The sequence below is a fragment of the Equus caballus genome, chromosome 8 (assembly GCF_041296265.1).
Source record: "Equus caballus isolate H_3958 breed thoroughbred chromosome 8, TB-T2T, whole genome shotgun sequence".
Lineage (NCBI taxonomy): Eukaryota > Metazoa > Chordata > Mammalia > Perissodactyla > Equidae > Equus > Equus caballus.
This window is the reverse complement of record NC_091691.1, coordinates 77709629-77728858: the sequence shown is the minus strand read 5'-3', so window position 1 is coordinate 77728858 and position 19230 is coordinate 77709629. Positions and strand designations below refer to the sequence as shown.

At 42.0% G+C, this 19230-nt stretch overlaps 1 protein-coding gene and 1 long non-coding RNA gene across 5 annotated transcripts in view; one reads left to right on the top strand and one right to left on the bottom strand.

Moving 5' to 3' along the window:
• Positions 1 to 2603, bottom strand: part of SMAD4 (SMAD family member 4) — a 50636-nt gene extending 48033 nt beyond the window's left edge. For 2 of the 4 annotated variants that reach the window (XR_002809962.2, XM_023647820.2), the window contains exon 1: positions 2184 to 2603. The gene's annotated coding sequence lies outside the window, so the exon portion shown is untranslated. Of the gene's footprint in view, positions 1 to 1807; positions 2085 to 2183 lie in introns of those variants that run through there. The other 2 variants (XR_011441533.1, XM_070275660.1) reach the window with 2 other exon arrangements.
• Positions 2604 to 2671: 68 nt separating this feature from the next.
• LOC138925414 (uncharacterized) lies at positions 2672 to 10139 on the top strand. Its single transcript, XR_011441535.1, has 3 exons — positions 2672 to 2911; positions 3073 to 3287; positions 8441 to 10139. It is a non-coding gene; the product is annotated as an uncharacterized lncRNA (long non-coding RNA).
• Positions 10140 to 19230: the final 9091 nt, after the last annotated feature.

The window sequence follows — 19230 nt, the reverse complement described above, 5'->3', positions numbered from 1 at the left end:
TGCATGAGGCAGATCCCGTAGGGTTAACTGCCCCAGCAGAGGCCTCAGCAATTCACAGCTCAATTAGAACAGTGTCTAATGATGTTACTATAACACCAGCTCAATCAGAAAAAACAGCTTCCAAACTGGGGAGCTGGAGTGTGACTGGGCAGCATAAATTAGTTTTTTAATACTTGCTCTTTAATTTGGGAGAAAAAAAGTCTGAAGGGAATGCAGAAAAAAGAATTCACATAGAAATGGAGAAAAAGCTCAATTAAAATGTAGCTTAAGAAAGTGAAGCGTAGATTTTTAGAAATAAGATTTGCTGCTTCGTAGTATAAGCAGAACTGCTTCAAGTAGCAAAGCCATCAGAAAAGGTCAACGATCCACATAAAACTTATACCAAAAAACTTCAAAGTGACTTTCTCAGCACAAATTTTCATTAAATCTGAAACTGATTTGCAGTTTTTTTCTAAGCTCAAGATTTACAAGAAAGGCACTTAGCTAAACAGAGAAGTTTTTACTTAGGCACTCCCACTTCAAAAATTTAAAAATTAAGATGTAATACGTCTTTAAAGCAACCTCATCCAAAAACCTGGAAAGCAAAGAAAAAGCCACTTCTATTAATAGACTCACAAAATGTTATATCAATTTTCTCTAGAAGGGCTTTTAGTTTTAATTCCAACAACTTAAACCTACATAATTCATCACCACCTTTAGACCTAAAGATACTCCAAATCTTAAACGCTTGGCTGCCTGTATTACATTTGTTCTGTAATAAACCCACATAAAAAAGCAAAATGATGAGAACTTACAGAAGAAACATTAATAAGAAATCATACTTTAAAATGTTAATTATATCAATCATTTACAACTTGAAATGTCATGTACTAATCATATTAGAACTTTCCAAAAGAGAAAATAAATCCCTAGCTGAAAAAAATAGTTACGCACGTTAAAACTTCTTACACTATATTTCAACTGAAGTATATTTAGTCTCAGTACAACACAGCAAAAGCAATTTATGAAATCCACAATTAAAATTATTCAGATGCAATGTTCTAAATCTCATTACTTTATGAACGTATGCATTTCTGTAATTTCTATTAAGACCAAACGGCTTCTTCCAGCAAAAAGTACTGAACCTACTTTTGAAACACCCGAATAATCAAATGGCTACTGAAACTAAAAAGACGCTAATTCTGGCAAAAGTCAAAGGTTGTCAACAAAAATTAGCCAAGACTACATGCCCTCAGAAAGTCAACCCAGACTAATTAAAACGATTCCCCATTATATTTATTATTCCTAAATAACTGCCAGTTTCACCTAAAACTATGGTGCAAAAGCTAAAGGCAATGTAAAACTAAATATTAATTAGAAATATATTCAATTAAAAAATTTTTACTAGGGTTTTCAGGGGGAAAATAGCTATCAATCTTCAATAGGATTTTTTAAAACCTCTCTGTACCAGCTAAGAAAGCTTTGAGGTTAACAAACACACCCATTTCTTTGAAAATCTAGCTTGAGAAATGATAACAGCGGTTTGGGGAATGTGATGGAGCCACCGCCCTCCACCCTCCACCAATTTTACGCTCAGGACTTGTAGTCCTAACAATAAGGTAACTATGTCTTTTATTTTTTTATTAGGGGCGGGGGGGGTGGTGGTCAGTTAGGTGCTAAGAATGTTTCCTGCCTACCGCCATCACCCACAATACTCAAAAAGTAAGTAAACAAATCAGAGCCAGAAACATAAACTGGCGACCAAGAAGAAAAAGTACGGGACAAAGAGAAAACAAAAATCTGCCTGAGAAAAGAAATAAAGACCGACCATTCACAACTTTCATTTAGACCTAAGGCAACACGCTCCAGCCGCCCCATCGCGCCCGGCCGGGAGCCCGGGGAAACTACTCCAGAACAACAAAGAGGCGCAGCGGCCGCAGCGGGAGTCCCCGTCCCAGTTCAACTTGATCCTGCGACAAACTGCGAGCGGAGTCCGGGGCGCGAGGACCGACCCCCAGCCCGAGGGACGCGAAGCACCGCGGCCCGGCCCGCCGGTGGCCGCGCTCGCTCTCCGGGCGGACCCGCCGGCCTCCCGCGCGCTCCCCGCCGCCGCCGCCGCCGCCGGGAGCCCGCCCCGGGGCGGGGAAGCCGCGGGTGGGGTGCGCGGGCCCGCCGGGGGAAGGGGAGGGGACATGGCGAGTTACCTGGGCTCCGGCGATGGCGAGGGCGAGGGGAGTCCACTCTCCCGCCGCGGCTCGTCCGCGGGGGCGCCGGGCCCGTCGCTCCCCCGGCGGCCCGGAGCGCTCCTCGGCCCCCGCCCCGAGGCGTCCAGGCCAGGCCGCCCCTCCTCAGCGCCGCGCCGCTGCCCGCGCGGGCCGGGCCGCCTCGAGCTCCCGGGCCGCCCCGCGGCGGGGGGCCTCTCTCGCGGGGCGCCCGGCTCCCCTCACCCGCTTCCGCTCCCTGGGCGGCCGCGGAGCCGAGGGAGGGCGGGAAAGGCCTCTCGAGGAGAACGGGCGGGCGCGAACGCGGGCTCCGGCACCCGAGCCGCTCCGTTCCCGCAGCGGCGACGACGACCAGGGCCGTGTTGTTGCTGCCAACTTGTCGAGGGGACACTGAGCATGCGCGCGCGGAGACCACATCCGGGTAATTTCAGGGTTTGGCCCTTTTTCCCCCCGCAGCTTTCCTTTCTCCCGGCTGCCCCCGCCTCCCGCCCCTAGTGACGGGCGAGTCGCTCTGCGCAGGCGCCCGCGGGGCAGCACCAGTCGGCTGGCTGCCGGCAGTCCCGACCCGGCCTCGGGCCGGGCGGAGCGCGCTGCCGCACGATGGTGCGGGGAAGGGTTGCTTGGAGGGAGTGGTCCTGAGAGAAATTGGCATCCCTCTGCAAAAAAGTACCCAAGCGTCGCAGGAGAGTTCGGCGTATAGTGGGCATCCAGTAAGTGTTTATAAATAGCGACCTGCCGGGCCTTGTGTTTTGAGGACCTGCGTGGGCACAAATATTAGACTTTGACAGCCAGCCCCAGGGAGAAGGGGGTTGGAGCGGTTTACTTTGGGAAGAAACTGGCGATGACCGCACCCTCCTTCCGTTTCCACCAGCCCTGGATCACTAGATCCAAAAGTGTCTACACTCGAGAGACTCCCCTTTGAGTTAAAGAGATGCACAATGGAGTCAAGGAATCACACATTTGAGAGCTTGGCCAGATGTTACGAAAAGTGAGTGGTTCTTGTTGGAAGAGATTTAGGGGCAACCTCAAAGTTGGAGGGGACCTTCGCGGACCTGCCACACACCTGTTAACTAGGTTACCTCTTGGGTAAGGAAAGGCGTAAACTCTGCTTCTTTGAACATTTTACAAGATGCATGCATTTCTTTTATATTTAAACAGTTTCAGAAAACACATACTGGTTATATATATTTTTCACCAACCAGGAAATAGTTCCGTTGCAGATCTCACCAAGACTAATTATTAGAAAGGTCTAAAGTCATTTCTTAAGTCTCATGCCCCAGAAACTGTCTAGTGCCCCTCCTACCTTTCACACACAGTGCCCCACCCCCTGGCCCCATGCTGTCCTCGCCATCACAGCCTGGGCTCTTCTCTCTTCTACCAGAAAGCCTCTAAAACTATCATCTTCACTGGTGTTCCATTACCCCTGGGGTTCATGAAGGCTTTCCAAGACTAGTTTTAAGGGAATTCATTCCAGATCTTCCACCACTATATGTACTATTTTCTGGAAGTGCTCATCTTGAGAAAGCACCTGAGAACACTGCATTCCCTTTCAAAACTGCCCTTCTCCCACCTCGTGAAAAAAAGTCAACATTTGCACCAGTTACTGTCTACCGAAGATGTAAAAACCTCCAGGGCAATTCAAAGGGACAATTCAAAAATTGGTGTCTGTGCAAGAAAGTGAATGAGACAAATGAATGAGTTATAAATTCTTTTGCAAGGCAGGTGGTTTGCAGTTCTTTGCTATCAATGAAATTGAAGAAAGACCTAACCAGGTGAATTGATAACAGATCAACATGTGATTCTTAGGCCATATACCTCAGAAGGAGTTAAAAGAATTGAGTAACATGGCTTTGACTAAACTTCTTCCATTCCCATCTGTATTAATCTATTGTTATATAACAATATTATCACAAATTTAACAGCTTAAAATAACACACATTTATTGGCTCACAGGTTCTCTGGGTCAGGAGGAGTCCAGGCATGGCTTATCTGGGTCCTCTACAAGATCACAAAGTGAGGCTTCACTGGGAAAAGATCCACTTCCAGACTCAGGTGGTTATTGGCAGCATTCAGTTCCCTGCAAACTGCAGGACTGAGAGCCTTAGTCCCTTGCTGGCTGTTGGCTGAAGGCCCCCTCAGTTTGTTGACATGTGGCCCTCTCCATAGGGAAGCTTATAATATGGCAGCTTGCTTCTTCAAAGCCAGTGAGGGGGAGAGTCTCAGTGTAAGACACTAGTTACAATCTTATGTAACATAATCAAGTACACATGATCACATACATCCTGTCACCTTTGTCATACTCTGTTGGCCATACTCTGCTGTGATTGGAAGCAATCACAAGTCCCACCCCCACTCAAAGGACGGAGACCACACAAGGGCATGAACACCAGGATGTGGGGATAATATGGGGCCACATTAGGGTATGTCCACCACACCATCTGTTTATTTATGCAAATGACAATCCCTTTAACTCAACTGCCTCAGAATTTCTCTTCAGGTTCCCTTCACCTTCTTGCTTAAGGGAAACCTGACTTTCCCCTGGGACACTGCTTCCACTTCCCCCTTTCAAGTAGTGCCAACTGTGTTTTCAACCAAAAGCATCTTAGACTGTGCCTGGAGGTGAGGTAGGTGTCCTCCTTGCTCCTCAACGTTGCTTCCAGACCATCCCTCTCTCTCCTCCCTTTTAACCTGCAGCTTTAAATCTTGTAATCCAGTAGCCCTCAACAGTGCTCTCATTCCCCTTCATTTTTTCACCATTTGTTCCTGTCAGTCACTCCAATACCACTTCTGCCTTAATTCTAGGTGCTTATAACATATACTTAGATGATCTTCCCAATACTCTGACCTCTCAGCTCCTTGACTTCTCCAAGGATCTTGTCTTACCCTAACTCAGCCACTCACTCTCATGGGCATAATCACCGGAGCCTTATGAAACTTTGCAACTTCCTTATCATCACAGTGCCAAACATATCACACAGTGAACACCACCTCATATTTCCACATTTCCCTGTAGTACTCTGACTCCAGCAATTCTTCAACCTACATATCTGCTCTCTCCCATCCTTAACCCAGCTTAAACCCCTGACCAGTCATTACAATCACTCTCTTGCATATACCCTCAGCCCCTTCCCCCTCCCCCTCTGTTGTGCTTGCTGGACAAAACCACAATCCTGATTCAAGCCAGCTCTCCATCTCTTCCATGCCAGCACCCATGCATCTGAATGTGGCTAGAGAAAAAAACACAATTACACTGACTAGTTTCACTTTAATTTCATCACTGTGAACCTCAAGTGAGCCCTTAGTGCTGCCCAGGAATCCTGCTTCTCTCCTCCATTCTTCTGGATTTCATACCTTCTCTGTCTTCTAACCTACACCTCCTTCCCTCTCATCCTCATTTTCAGTTAATAACCTTGCTTCCTATTTCATTGAGAAAATTGAAGCAATGAGATGAAAACTCCCACATAATCCTCTTCTGTACCTTCCTTTCCATTACATAGTTGATTTTCCATGCTCCTAGCTAAAGCCAGGCCCTCCGCTAAGGCAATCTCATCTTGCCTGCTCAAGATCATCACCATCCCTCCAGCAATTATCCCCCCTCGTCTATATTATCAGTGTTTCCCTCTCTACTGGGGCATTCCCATAAGCTTATATGCAGCTGTTGTTTCTCCAATTCTACAAAATCTTCTCTTTGACTCACTTCCACCGTCAGCTACTGCCCCATTTCTCTGCTTCGTTTGCAACAAAACTTCTAAAGGAGTTTTCTGTACCTTCTGTCTCTAGTTCTCCTCCCATTCTGCAGCAGCAGAATACGTGCCATATGATACAATTTATATAAAGTTCAAAAACATGGCAAATACAATGTGTATGATAAGACTACCTACATATGTAATGGAATCATAACAACACACACAATGTTACATCCATGGCATATTTTAGTTCTTCAGCTGAGAGAGTCTCCCACTGTCTCTTAAACACACTCCATTCCTGCTTTCACCTTACTACTCTATCAAAGCTACTCATGTCAGGATCAATAATGAACTTCACATTGTCTAAGTCCAATGATGTATTCTCAGCTCTCATCTTAATTGACCTGACTCTAAGAGTTGACACAGCCAATCACTTGATTCACCTTTTGTTTTTATTTGTTTATTTTATTTTTTGAGGAAGATTAGCCCTGAGCTAACTACTGCCAATCCTCCTCTTTTTGCTGAGGAAGACTGGCCCTGAGCTAACATCCATGCCCATCTTTCTCCACTTTATATGTGGGACACCTACCACAGCATGGCCTTTGCCAAGTGGTGCCATGTCCACACCTGGGATCCGAACCAGCGAACTCCGGGCCACCGAGAAGCAGAATGTACAAACTTAACCACTGCACCACCAGGCCGGCCCCTCACCTTTTGTTTTTAACTACACCCTCTTGCTTTTCTTCCTTCATCACTGGTCTCTCCTTCCCTGTCTTATTTCTTCTTTGTTGATTCCATCTTTTCTCCCAGACCTCCTAACCTTGCAGTGGCCCAGGGCTCATTCTTTGGATTGCTTCTCTTTCTGTCTATACTCATTTTATTGGTGATCTCATCAAGTCTCCTAACTTTCAATACTGTCTAAGATAAATGATAATGTGTATGATGACAACTCCCAGATTTATATCTTAAGCTCAGACGTCTCATCTGAACTCTAGATTCTGGTACCCATTAATCTACTGCACACCTCAAACTTAACAAGCTACAAAACGAACAGTATTCTCCCTCAAACCTGTTCAACCCACCAACTTTCCTATCTTGGTTGATGACAAGTCCGTCCTTCAAGTTGCTCAGACCAAAAACCCTGGAGTCATGCTGGACTTCCCTCTTTCTTTTATATCTCCTGTCTAGTCCAGAATCACAGCATTTCTCACCACCTCCACTGCTTCCCCCAGTCTGAGCCACCATCATCACATGCTTTGATTAGTCTTCTAAAAGCTCTCCCTGATCTCAGTCTTGCTCATTAGAGTCTGTTCTCAACATGAGAGCCAGAGTGGTCCTCCTAAAACATGTCAGATCATGTCACTCCTCTACTTAAATCCCTGCAATGGCTCCTCATTTCACTCAGAGTAAAAGTCTGTGTCCTTACAACAGTCTACAGGGTTCTACAAGATCAGCATCACTGCCCCACCCTGATCATTACCTCTCTGATCTCACCTCCTGTTATTCTCCTCTTGGATAACTGCTGCAACCTTACTGACCTCCTTTGTTGACCCTAGACGATAACAGCAGTGTTCCCAAGTTAAGGCCTTTGCATTGGCTGTTCCTTCTGCCTGGTACAACTTTCCTGCAGATATCTGCATTGCTAACTCCCTCAGCTACTTTAGTCAAATATCACCTTCTCAATGAGGCCCACCCTGACCTTTTTAAAATCACAACCCATTCTGAACCCTCACTCTGAACTCCAGATGCCCCTTACCCATAGCTTTTCCCGTAGCTCTTATCTTCTAACATGCTGTATTATTTACTTATGTGTTGTGCTTATTGCATATTGTGTATCACTTGCCACTAGAATATAAGCTCCATGAGGGCAGGGATTTATCTATAGTGTTTACTAATGTATCCCAAGTGCCTAGAGTAGCAATTTACACATAGGAGGTGCTCAGTAAATATTTGTTGAGTGAATGAACAAAGTATTTCATGCTTCTATCCATACAAGTGAAAACTAGGAATAGAATTGACTCTGAATCCTCTTTCATTCTGGCAAAAATATTCTACACTTTAATTTTAATAGATTATCAAAATTTGTAATATTTTATGTTGTTTAGATCAATTAAGCATTTAAAATTGTATCAATATAAAATCAAGATGAGTTTTTTTTTAAACTTAAAAACTCAGTCAAAAGATCTTTTTAAAAATTTTTTGTAGGGAAATATGATAGGCTGATCAATAAAAGATTTTCCAGCCTAAAAATCTTATATTAAAATGTTCAGGAGCAAGTTGAAAGGAAACAAAAGATAAGTAGAAGAAGAGTGATGTAAAATTTCTTTTAAAGAAAACCTTGTTCATGTATGTTTTAAATAGATGATAAATGCATTATGATATTTACATTCTCTTGGATACACTTAAAGAATGATGTAACAATCTTATTTTAAAATGCCAATACTTATACTATGCCAGAAATAACAAACTCTGTCATTATTTAAACTTCAGATGAAACATTTTAGATGTGACCTTTAGAAATAGAAGAAGAAACACAGTTTCTAATTTCTTTAGGAGGTGAGCCAGCAAGAAATTTGGAAGATCACAGTCCCAAAGCGCTGCAAGGAAGCTAAGCAACCACCTTTCCTGAGACTTCTCCAGGAGAAACATCTCCATTCCCACATCCATCTCTGACCTGAGCAGGCAAAGACTTGAAAGCTGTCTTTCCCTTTTGTTTTCATTGATGGCTCTCCCTCCTATGAATGGGAGCTTCCCAAGGGTGAGGAGAATACAGAACTTTAAGCTTTTCATCCCAGAGGTGGAGACAGAGAGCTCTCACCTCCAGCACTGCCCACTAGGAAGCAATAGAGTAATATGTTAACGTGGAAATGACCTAGCAATTGACAGCTCCAGGCACAGATCAGCATCAAGACATTTTAGACTTAACCCGATGTTTTTAAAAATAATCCAAGTTGCCTTTGAAAAATCACTTAACATTGATTAACCTGAACACATTTCTAAAAGCACCATAGTAAACTCTGTCATCTCCTATGGCTTAAAGTGGAGGAAGGTATGTTGGAGGGTGCCTTATGGGCATTTGACTATCAGGTGATTTGTTCTTCTAGCTTTAGAGGAAGCCAAAGACTTGGTGAGGAAGAGAGAAGATAGGTGGAGCCAAGGCTCCATTTTATTTATTTATTTATGTATTTTCTAAAAAGCTATAATAGCTGCTCTCCATGCCAGATCCAGCAAGGGCCACAAGGGCAGCTGTGGACAGAATCCCAAGGGGGGAAAGGGGTGGAGGCAGGAAGGAAGGAATTAGGTGGGAGGGGAAGGGAAATCACAGCCCACCTTTGTCTAATAGCAGTCCTGTAAGTATTAACAGAGGCTGGGAGGCAGCGGCAAGTGAGGGACAGGAGCAGTCCAACACCCTTTTTCAGTCCTGACTGCAATGAATGTTTTATTCAAAACTTATCAGGTACCAAGTACTAAGGGATTCAGAGATAAATCCACTATAGCACATGACCTTGGGTAGCTCCCAGTCTAGTAGGGGAAGAGTGAAGTGTTAATAGACAATTCTGATGATGTGAGAATGGAATACTGTGAGAGAAAAGAGAAGGAGCAACCTGATCTTGTCTAAGAGAATTCAGAAGGCTTTACAAGAAAGTAGCAGTTGAGCTGGATCTTGAGGTAAAGTAGGAATTTGCCAGTAGGATTGAGTGAGGACTTTCAAGGCAGACAAAACAGCCTAGAGATACGAAAGTGGTTAGTGTGTTTGCAAAGTGGTTTTAAAAAGTTCAGCGTGTAGCCTTAGATATACTTGCCATATACAAAACAAAACATAAGACATCACTTATAAGAGGTTACACATTACAGCATTGTTTGCCATTACAGACTATTGGAAATAACTCAGTGTTTACCAAAAGGAGATTGGATAGATAAATCATGGCACATCCATACAAAGGACCATTACATAACTGTAAAGCAGAGTGAAAATTTTCACTGTACCTATATGGAGATATCGCAAAGGTTTACTGCCAAATGACAAAGCAAGGTCCAGAACAGTGTGTACATTATTCTATATTTTCTTCTAAAAAGAAGGGAAAATAATATATATTTCTAATAATTATGTTTCTATGGAGTGGAGTGGAACCTGGGCAGATGGGGGATGGGTGGGAGGAAATTTTTCACCGTATAATTTCTTTTATTTTTGAACTATGTAATTATATTACCTATTGAAAAAATTAAACTGAAACTTAATTCAAACTTGAAATTCAAAGTGACTGGACCATATTTTCATATTCTTCTCCTTCAAGACTCAGCAATTCTCCAGGAGCCCTGATGTTTGTCAGGTTTCAGTGCCCTTTCTTTCTGCTCCCAGACGATGCTGTCAGTTCCCTCAAGACAGATCCTCTTTCCTCTCTTTGTCTGAGTGCCTAACACTGGGCTTTGCACACAGCAAGTGTCAGAGAATGTTTGTCAAATGAAACACAGAGGACAGAGGCAGGAGACAAGGCCAGAAGGATAGATTTGGGGCCAGACTAGGAAGGAAGACGTGCTGATGAATTCCATTGGGGGCCAGATATGTTTGGGTTTTGGAGGTTTTATTTTACAGTCTTATTGACATATAATTTAAATATTATCAACTTTTTTAAGTAAGGAGTCTGATGAGTTTGGGTAAATGTATATTTATGCAGCCACCATCAAGTTTTAGAACACTTCCGTCCCTCCAGAAAGTTCCCTCATGCCCCTTTGCAGTCAGTCCCCACCTCCATACTCCCGGCTCTGGGCAACCGCTGACATGTTTCTTGTTGCTAATGTTTTGGTTTTTCTAGAATTTCACATAAATGGAATTTTATAGTATGTGGTTTTTGTATCTGGATTCTTTCACTCAGTATGAGGTTTTTGAGATCCAAAATGTTATTGTGTGTATCAGTAGTTAGTTCTTTTTATTGTTCAGTGGTGTTCTATTGTGTCTATATGCAAATCCGTAGAAACAGAAAGTGGATTAGTAGATTAGTGGTTGTCAGGGGATAGGAGAGGAGGTAATTGGGAGGGATGGGGTTTCTCTTTGGGGTGATGGAAATGTTCTGGAATTAGATGGTGCTGATGGTTGTACAACACTGTGAATATACTAAAAGATGCTAAATTGTACATGGTTAAAACTCATAGAAACAGGGAGCAGAATTGTGGTTGCCACGGCCTGGGGTGTGGAGGAAATAGGGAGATGTCCATCAAAGGATAGAAACCTTCAGTTATAAGATGAATAAGTTCTGGGGTTCTAATATATAGCATGGTGACTATAGTTAACAATACTGTATTATATACTTGAAAATTGCTAAGAGAGTAGATCTTAAATGTTCTCACCACAAAAAAATTGTAATTATATGAGGTGATAGGTGTGTTAACCAACCTTATTATAGGTAATCATTTCACTATATATAAATATATCAAATTATCACATTGCACACCTTAAACTTACTCAATGTTATATGTTATTATATGTATATTATATCTCAGTAAAGCTGAGGGGGAAATAAAATGGCCAAAATGGGGGCCAGCCCGGTGGCATAGTGGTTAAGTTCTCACACTCTGCTTTGGCAGCCTGGGGTTTACAGGTTCAGATCCCTGGCATGGACCTAGCACTGCTCATCAAGCCATGCTGTGGCAGCATCCCACATAAAATAGAGACAGATTGGCACAGATGTTAGCTCAGTGACAATCTTCTTCAAGCAAAAAGAGGGAGATTGGGAACAGATGTTAGCTCAAGGCTGATATTCCTCACGAAAAAAAAAAGGCTAAAATAGTGAATTTTATGCTATATAAACTTTAACTTAAAAGTTTACATTTAGGTAAGCACCACTGGCATGGTTACTAAGCAAATAGTCTTTGGAGGCAGACTGACTTGGTTCAGGTCAGGTCCCCATTTCACTCCTTACTAGCTATGAGACCATGGACACATTATTCTAAGTTTCAGTTTCTTCATCTGTGAAATGTGAGTAAAAATAGAGCCTATGTCCCAGAGCTGTAGGGAGGACTAAATGAGATCGTGCGTGTAAGCAGTTAGCGTGGTACTGACCAGTGCCTAATTAGTGTTAGCTGCTTGTTTAACCTATCCACACCTGCCATGTGTCAAGCCTGCTGTAGGTCTTAACTTATTTGATACAATATGAAGCAGGAATTATTCTCAATCTACACGTGGTAAAACGGAACCATCGGGGGCCGGCCCCATAGCCGAGTGGTTAAGTTCGCACGCTCCCCTGCAGGTGGCCCAGTGTTTCGTCGGTTTGAATCCTGAGCACCATACTTCAGAGTGAGCCTACTGGACGCCATACTTTAGAGTGAGGAATTGAATGGTGACAAACGTGAACTGAAACAGTTATAATTTATCTCTTTCCCTTCCCCTAGGAGACTCAAAATCAGCCTTAAATCTAGACAGTTTTTAATCCAACGGGTTAACTTGGCATCTAACAGTCTCACTCAGTGTCACAGGCATATGAGAGAACATTGCAGGCAAGGAGTGCTGGAAATGACAATTTTATCAAAAGCAAAAACAAGAAAGATAGAGTTGACATGTGTGTGGCAGCATCATTTTAGTGACAGAATCTTATAATGAATATTTGTGTGAAGGGTTTTTAGCTTTCAACCCTGAGGGGGAAAATATCTTACTTTAACATCACCACAATCTTTTCTTATTTTTAAAGCATTTTTCTTGGGAGACAACCTTGAGGAAAATAATTAACTTTGCCTTGGACCAAAGTTACAGTTACTATTTTTTTCAAGTTTCGAGGATAATCAAGTGCCACCTTTTAGAGGTGGAAATGAGGTATTTGAAGGAGAAGAAGGATGCTGTGAGCATTTGAGCAGCAGGTACCTCCCATCTACTCCTCAGGAAGCAGCTGTGGGAAAGATAAGGATAGCTGGTTCCAAGACTCAGCCTTTCAGCCCCTTTCCTTCAAGAAAAGATGGCCAGCAGAACCCTCACCTCTCTGAAGCACCCAGAACACTTGCCACTCGGATTTTTCTTTCCCTTTCTCCTAATGTCTGCTGCCACCTCTGCTTTTGCTTCTTCCCCTTTCCTTTGCCTGGCTGACTTTCACTTCCCTGGCACTTCTGACAAGCTGCATCCAGCTGCTGCCTTTTAACTGTCCCCACACTTCCTGCCCTCTGCTCCCTCCCCACCTCTAACTACACTGGAGCCTGCCCTGCACAGTGACCCAAGTGGAGAAGTGCCGCAGGATCCAGGGTCGCTCCTAAGACACACTGGGGCTAAGGGAGCCTCCTCCATCACTCAGAACTTCTGCATCCAGGCACATATCTTTACTCAGCAAGGAAATGAGAACTCAGCACCCCAGGGCCGAAGGCCCCAGAGGCCAAAGGTAGTAAGAGCTGCTTCCCTCCCTACTCCTTTTCAGGGAGGCTGGTTCCCAGGTCAGCTCCTACCTGGTTCAACGATAATCCCCACCGATCCTCTCTAAGAAAGATGCCCTGGCTCAGAAGCCCATCTCCAGCCTGGATGCCCCCTCTGCCCTCCCAAGCACACAGATAATTGGCATCACAGGAGAGCTGTGAAGTTGGTCTGAACTTGCCTGAGGCTACACCGGTTAGTTAGAATGCGAGTCCTGATTCCAGTCCTAACCACGGTCCACAAAGGCTCCTTGGAAAGGGTTCTTTGTTGGAGGATTTGACCCAAAGGCCCAGGAATGCAGGCTTACAAATCCTCCCCTGCAGCCTGCCCTCCATCCTCACTGCTCCCCCCAAATCAGAACTGATTCTTCAGCCAAGGAAAAGGCCACGGCAGACAATCACAGGCTCAGGCTGGAGGTGTGCCCTCCCTTCCTCCTCCACCTTTCCAAATCTCACCCATCCGTGATGCCCAACTCTCCTCCTATCAATGACTCCATCCCAGCTGATCTCATCCAAGAAACTGCAAGCCACTCCACTGGCCCTTGATTTCCTGCTCTCTTGTATGTTTACCTGCTACTTCATTAGGAGACTGTAGTGTGGAGGAGAAGTTATGAATGGGCTTTGGAGTCAGACCAACAAGTGTTCAAGTCCTGGCTTCCTCGCTGTGTGCTCCTGAGTAAGTTTACTGAACGTTTCTCCACTTCAGTAACTTTATCTGTAAAAGCAGATATCATCACACACAGCTAGGGCAGGGTAAGAGAGAGGAGCAATGTAGGAGATAAGATCAGAGAGGTAATATGTGTGGAAAAGATTTAGCATGTAGTAAGTGCTCCTAAATTATAACTGTTCCTAAAGGAGTCAAGGCTGTATGCTCTTTGAGTGTATTCATTTATTGCACAAATATTTACTGAGTGCCTACCAGGTGTCAGGCACTGTGCTACAAGATGGGAATATAATAATGAACAAGACAGATGTGGGGGAGGAAACTAATAAGAAAATGAGCAGGGTGCAGTGCGGGATCAGAGACAGCTGAGGCTGCCTACTCCAACCATAGGAGCTGAGCTTGCAGTCAGGGGCATCCTGCTGCTTGCCATGCTATTGTCCAACTGCCTAGGAAAGTGCCCAGTGAATCAAAAGAACTCCAGAGTAGCAATTTTAATATCACTCAAAATAGACCTTAAGGTGGAAAACATCATAAGATAGTCGTAATAAAGACGACTTTATATGCAGAGTAGATCAAGAAGCTATAAAGATTACAAACTATATGCAACTAACAATGTCTCTTCAAAATATATAAAGTAACAACTGACAGAACAATCTACTATAATTGGAGGTTTTAATATATTACTTTAGAAACTGATAGATCAAACAGTATTTTTTTAAAGTGAAGATAAAGTATATTTGAATGATTCAATTGGTAAGTTCAGTCCAATAGCTTTATACCCAACAAATAAAGAATATACATTCTTTTCAAGAATATATGGAATAGTCACAAAGATCTGTCATGTACTAGTCATGCACTTCAATGAATTCCAAAGAATTGACATACAGTCCATGTTCTCAGACCATGATGCAATAAATTTAGAAATCAGTAGGGACCAGCCCTGTGGCTGAGTGGTTAAGTTCATTCACTCTGCTTCGGTGGCCCAGGGTTTCACAGGTTCGGATCCTGGGAGCGGACATGGCACCACTCATCAAGCCATACTGAGGTGGCATCCCACATAGCAGAGCCAGAAAGACCTACAACTAGAATATACAACTATGTACTGGGGGGCTTTGGGGAGAAGAAGAGGGGGAAAAAAACCGAAAGAAGATTGGCAACAGATGTTAGCTCAGGTGCCAATCTTTGGGGAAAAAAAAAAGAAATCAATAACAAAAGAATAGCTTAAAATTCCTAAAAGTCTGGGAATGTAAAAAAGACTATTAAATACAAGAATAAAGAAATTATAAGGAAAATTACAAAGTACAATGAAAGCACTATGTGTCAAAGTGTTGGTAAGGCAGTACTTAAAGGGGATTTATAGTGTTATATACATGTATTTAACAACCAAGAAATATTGAAACCAAATAAGCTAAGTGTTCAGTGCAAAAATCCTAAGGAAGTAAACTGAAAGGAAATAATAAACATAAAGGTGAAAATCAATGATATGAGGTGTTGGGGATAGGGGAGAAAAGCAATGAATATGAATAACAAAATCAAAAGATAATTTGTTGAAAAGGTCTACTGAGATTGACCATCCCATCATAAGACAGATCAATAAAAAGTAGGAGGATATACAAGTAAACAGAGCACAAAATAAAAAGGAGGAAATAATTTACAGACAACATAGAATTTTTAAAAAGGTTATGAACTACTTACTACATGCTAATAAATTTGAAAGTCTAGATGAAAGGGATACACAGCTGTAAACCTATAAAATACCTAATGACACAAGGAGAAACAGAAATTTTGAATAGAAAAATAACCATTAAAAAATTTGAAATCATAATGAGATCCCCCACCCCATCAGATATAAACATATACATATTTGCTTATATTAAAAAACAGTGGGAGACTAAATCATAAAAAAATGTTTAAAGTTACTTAGGAGGAAAGAGACAAGGATAGAGAAGCTAGAATTCTCAAATATACCTTGTTCTCTGGATTTTACTGTAGAATTATATAAATATTTAACACACTTATGAAATAAAATTTAATTTAAAAATTAAATTTAAATTAAAAAGCAATCCCTAAAAAGTTCAAAAAAAAATTGAAGGAAATGAACCTAACTCTGTATCAAGTTGGTAGCAGAGGGAGGAGCTATTATAAGTGACTTTAAAACAAATAATTTGATTCTACATCCCTAGGGGGACATAGCTGAAGGACAAAGGAACTGCAACACACACACACACGTAAAAAATCTTAAAAACTATTTTTGATAATCATATTGATGGTGGAGTTTTGTTATTATTATTCTGAGACAGTGTGTGTTGCAGGATAAAGCAAATGAGTAGTTATATTAGTGGTATTGAGAACTGAGATTTTTGACATGGCAGAAATGAGATATAGATGTATGGACATAGATACAAATGTAAGATAGAGGTTATGTAGTCCTGAATTTGAATTGGAAGTATGTGGTAGGAAGAATTCTAAGATGATCCCGATTGAGACAAGCCCCTGTATAATTTCCTCTTGAGTGTGGGCAGAACCTGTGCATATGATGAGATGTCAATCCCGTGATTAAGTTACATTATATGGCAAAGGGATATGAAAGGATGTGAAGAGATTTTGTAGACATAAATTAGAGTTCTGAATCAGTTGACTTTAAATTAATCAAGAGGGAGATTATCCTGGGTGAGCCTGACCTAATCAGGTAGCCCTTTAAAAAAGGATCTAGAAATCAGAGGCTCTGCATTGTGAACTCTTAGATGTTGAAACAGCACATAAAACATTAACCAGATTAAACTGTTTTGCTTCCTTAAAACAGGTTATTGATTAATCAAACCTTGCTCAATAATAGAGATGGCACTGTGAATGTGCCAGGCAGGAACCCATAACGCCCAGATGACCCCAGAATCAAGAATCTTTAGAAATGTTGCCACTGGAAGCAAGAAGGCCTTCAATAAGGAAAATCTGGCTTCCAGCAGCCCAAGTAGCTTGATTACCATATATGGACTGGTTCGAAACTAGCAGTCAGCTTACACAGGCCCAGCTGCAGCTTGGTAGCCTTTAACTCCTTAAATTTTGCCCCAAACCTTGGATGGAGGAGATAGAATTGAGCCCTTTCTTCCTGTCTCTTTGCCAGTCGACCTCACAATAAAGCTCTTTCTTTTCTCAAAAGCCAGTGCCATCGTATTGTTTTCTATGAGTGTGTTAGGTAGCAACCTTGCTTGGTAACAATGTGACCTCTTCTAATTCAGAAACAAAGAGATTTGCTACCACCACTGCTGTTTAACATAAAGATAGTGCACCAAGTAATGTAATGTCATGAGAGAGAGACTAAAGATTGGAAGGAAAGAGAGAAACTTGTTATTGTCATTTACATGGAAAATCCAAGAGAGTTAACAAATTATTAGATCTAATACAAGTTTAGGAAGGTTGCCAGATAGGGCAACATACAAAAATCAAGAATATTCCTCTACACCTTCAAAACTCAGTAAATAATAACCATTTACAGTAGTCATAAAACTAAAAAATATGTAGAAATTAAACTACCAAAGAATACACATAAACTATCTAGATAAAAATATAAAACTCTATTAAAGGCATATTCAGGGGCTGGCACCGTCTCCAAGTTGTTAAGTTTGCACAGACTGCTTCCGTGGCCCAGGGTTTGCCAGTTCAGATCCTGGGCATGGACCTACACACCGCTCATCAAGCCATGCTGTGGTGAAATCCCACATAGAACTAGAATGACCTACAACTAGGATACACAACTATGTACTGGGGCTTTGGGGAGAGAAAAAAAAAGAGGAAGATTGGCAACAGATGATAGCTCAAGGACAATCTTCCTCACTAAAAAAAAGAAGCATAAAATAAATAAATACATGTTGTGGAAGGCAAATATGGTTCATTTAAGCCACTTCCCTCCCTCTTTAAAGAAAGAAAAAAACAAATTCAGAAAATGGAATAAATGAGAACATGTTTTATGTTCATTGATAGAAGAGCTTAACATTGTAAAATAGCAATTCTCCCAATATTCATCTATAAATTAAATGTAATTGCATCAAAATTCTAGTTGAAGAGAATTTGATTCTTAAATATATATGGAAGAACACATATCTACAAATAATTAAGTCACTTTTTGTGGCAGCTCATTGGCCTAGTGGTTAAGTTCGGCGTGCTCTGCTTTGGCAGCCAGGGTTCAGTTCCCTGGGCGTGGACCCACACCACTTGACAGAGGCCATGGCAGTGACCCACATACACAATAGAGGAAGATTGGCGCAGATGCTAGCCCACGGCAAATCTTCCTCAGGGGAAAAAAAAGGATGCCAAAAGTACAAATTTTAAAGTGAAAAAAATCCATAGATTTGATTAAATCAAAAATAAATATTTATGTCCTATAGAGGCCATCATAAACAGAACTAATGGATAGGTGATCAAATGGGAAGTTATTTGTGATATTCAAAATCAACACAAAATCAAGATTTATAACATTCAAAACACTACCTCAAGATAGCTTTAAGGAAAAGACAGGAAATCTAACAGAAAACAAAATGAACATAGGACATGATGAGACAATTCACAGAAGGAGAAAGCTGAATGACTAATAAGTCTACAAAGAGATGTTTAGCCTCATTAGTAATCAATGAAATGTAAATTAAAACTAAATACCATTTTATACCTCTCATATTGGAAAAAAGAAAATCAGCTACTACTAACAACTGGCAGTGAGTGTGGCGACAGGATGTTTAAGGTGCTCTTGGTGGAGTGTAAATTGGGCAGTCATTCAGGACAGCAGTCGGCAGTACTGCGTGAAAATAAGGCTTGGGAGCCCTAAAACCCAGCAGTTGCACTCCTGAGCTTATCCTCAAAGGACACTTAAGGTTGTTGTGAGACTCAAATGAGTTACATTCACCAATCAGTCAAATATTGGCTCTTTTGCCCCATCCCTTTTTGTCAAACTCTTATTTCCAAGTGGCTTTCAGACTTTTTCACCTGGAAACAATGAAGTTGGCAAAAAGGATCCAGAAATGGAATACCATTTCACAAGCTAACAGATTACCAAAGCGAACCCTGCTGTCAGTCACTTCCAGGGTAACAGCTCTAGGAACAACAACGCTTTACACCTCACACTTGAACCTTACAATGTCTGATCTCATTTCAGCTATTCAGCAATTCTGTGAGGAAGGTGCCATTAACTCATTTTTATAGATAAGAAAACGGAGGCTCAGAAGACAAAAATCCAAGGAAGTCTCACGTCTACTACCCAGGACTGTCAGAGTTTCTATCGGATCAGATGTCTAGGGAGCACAGT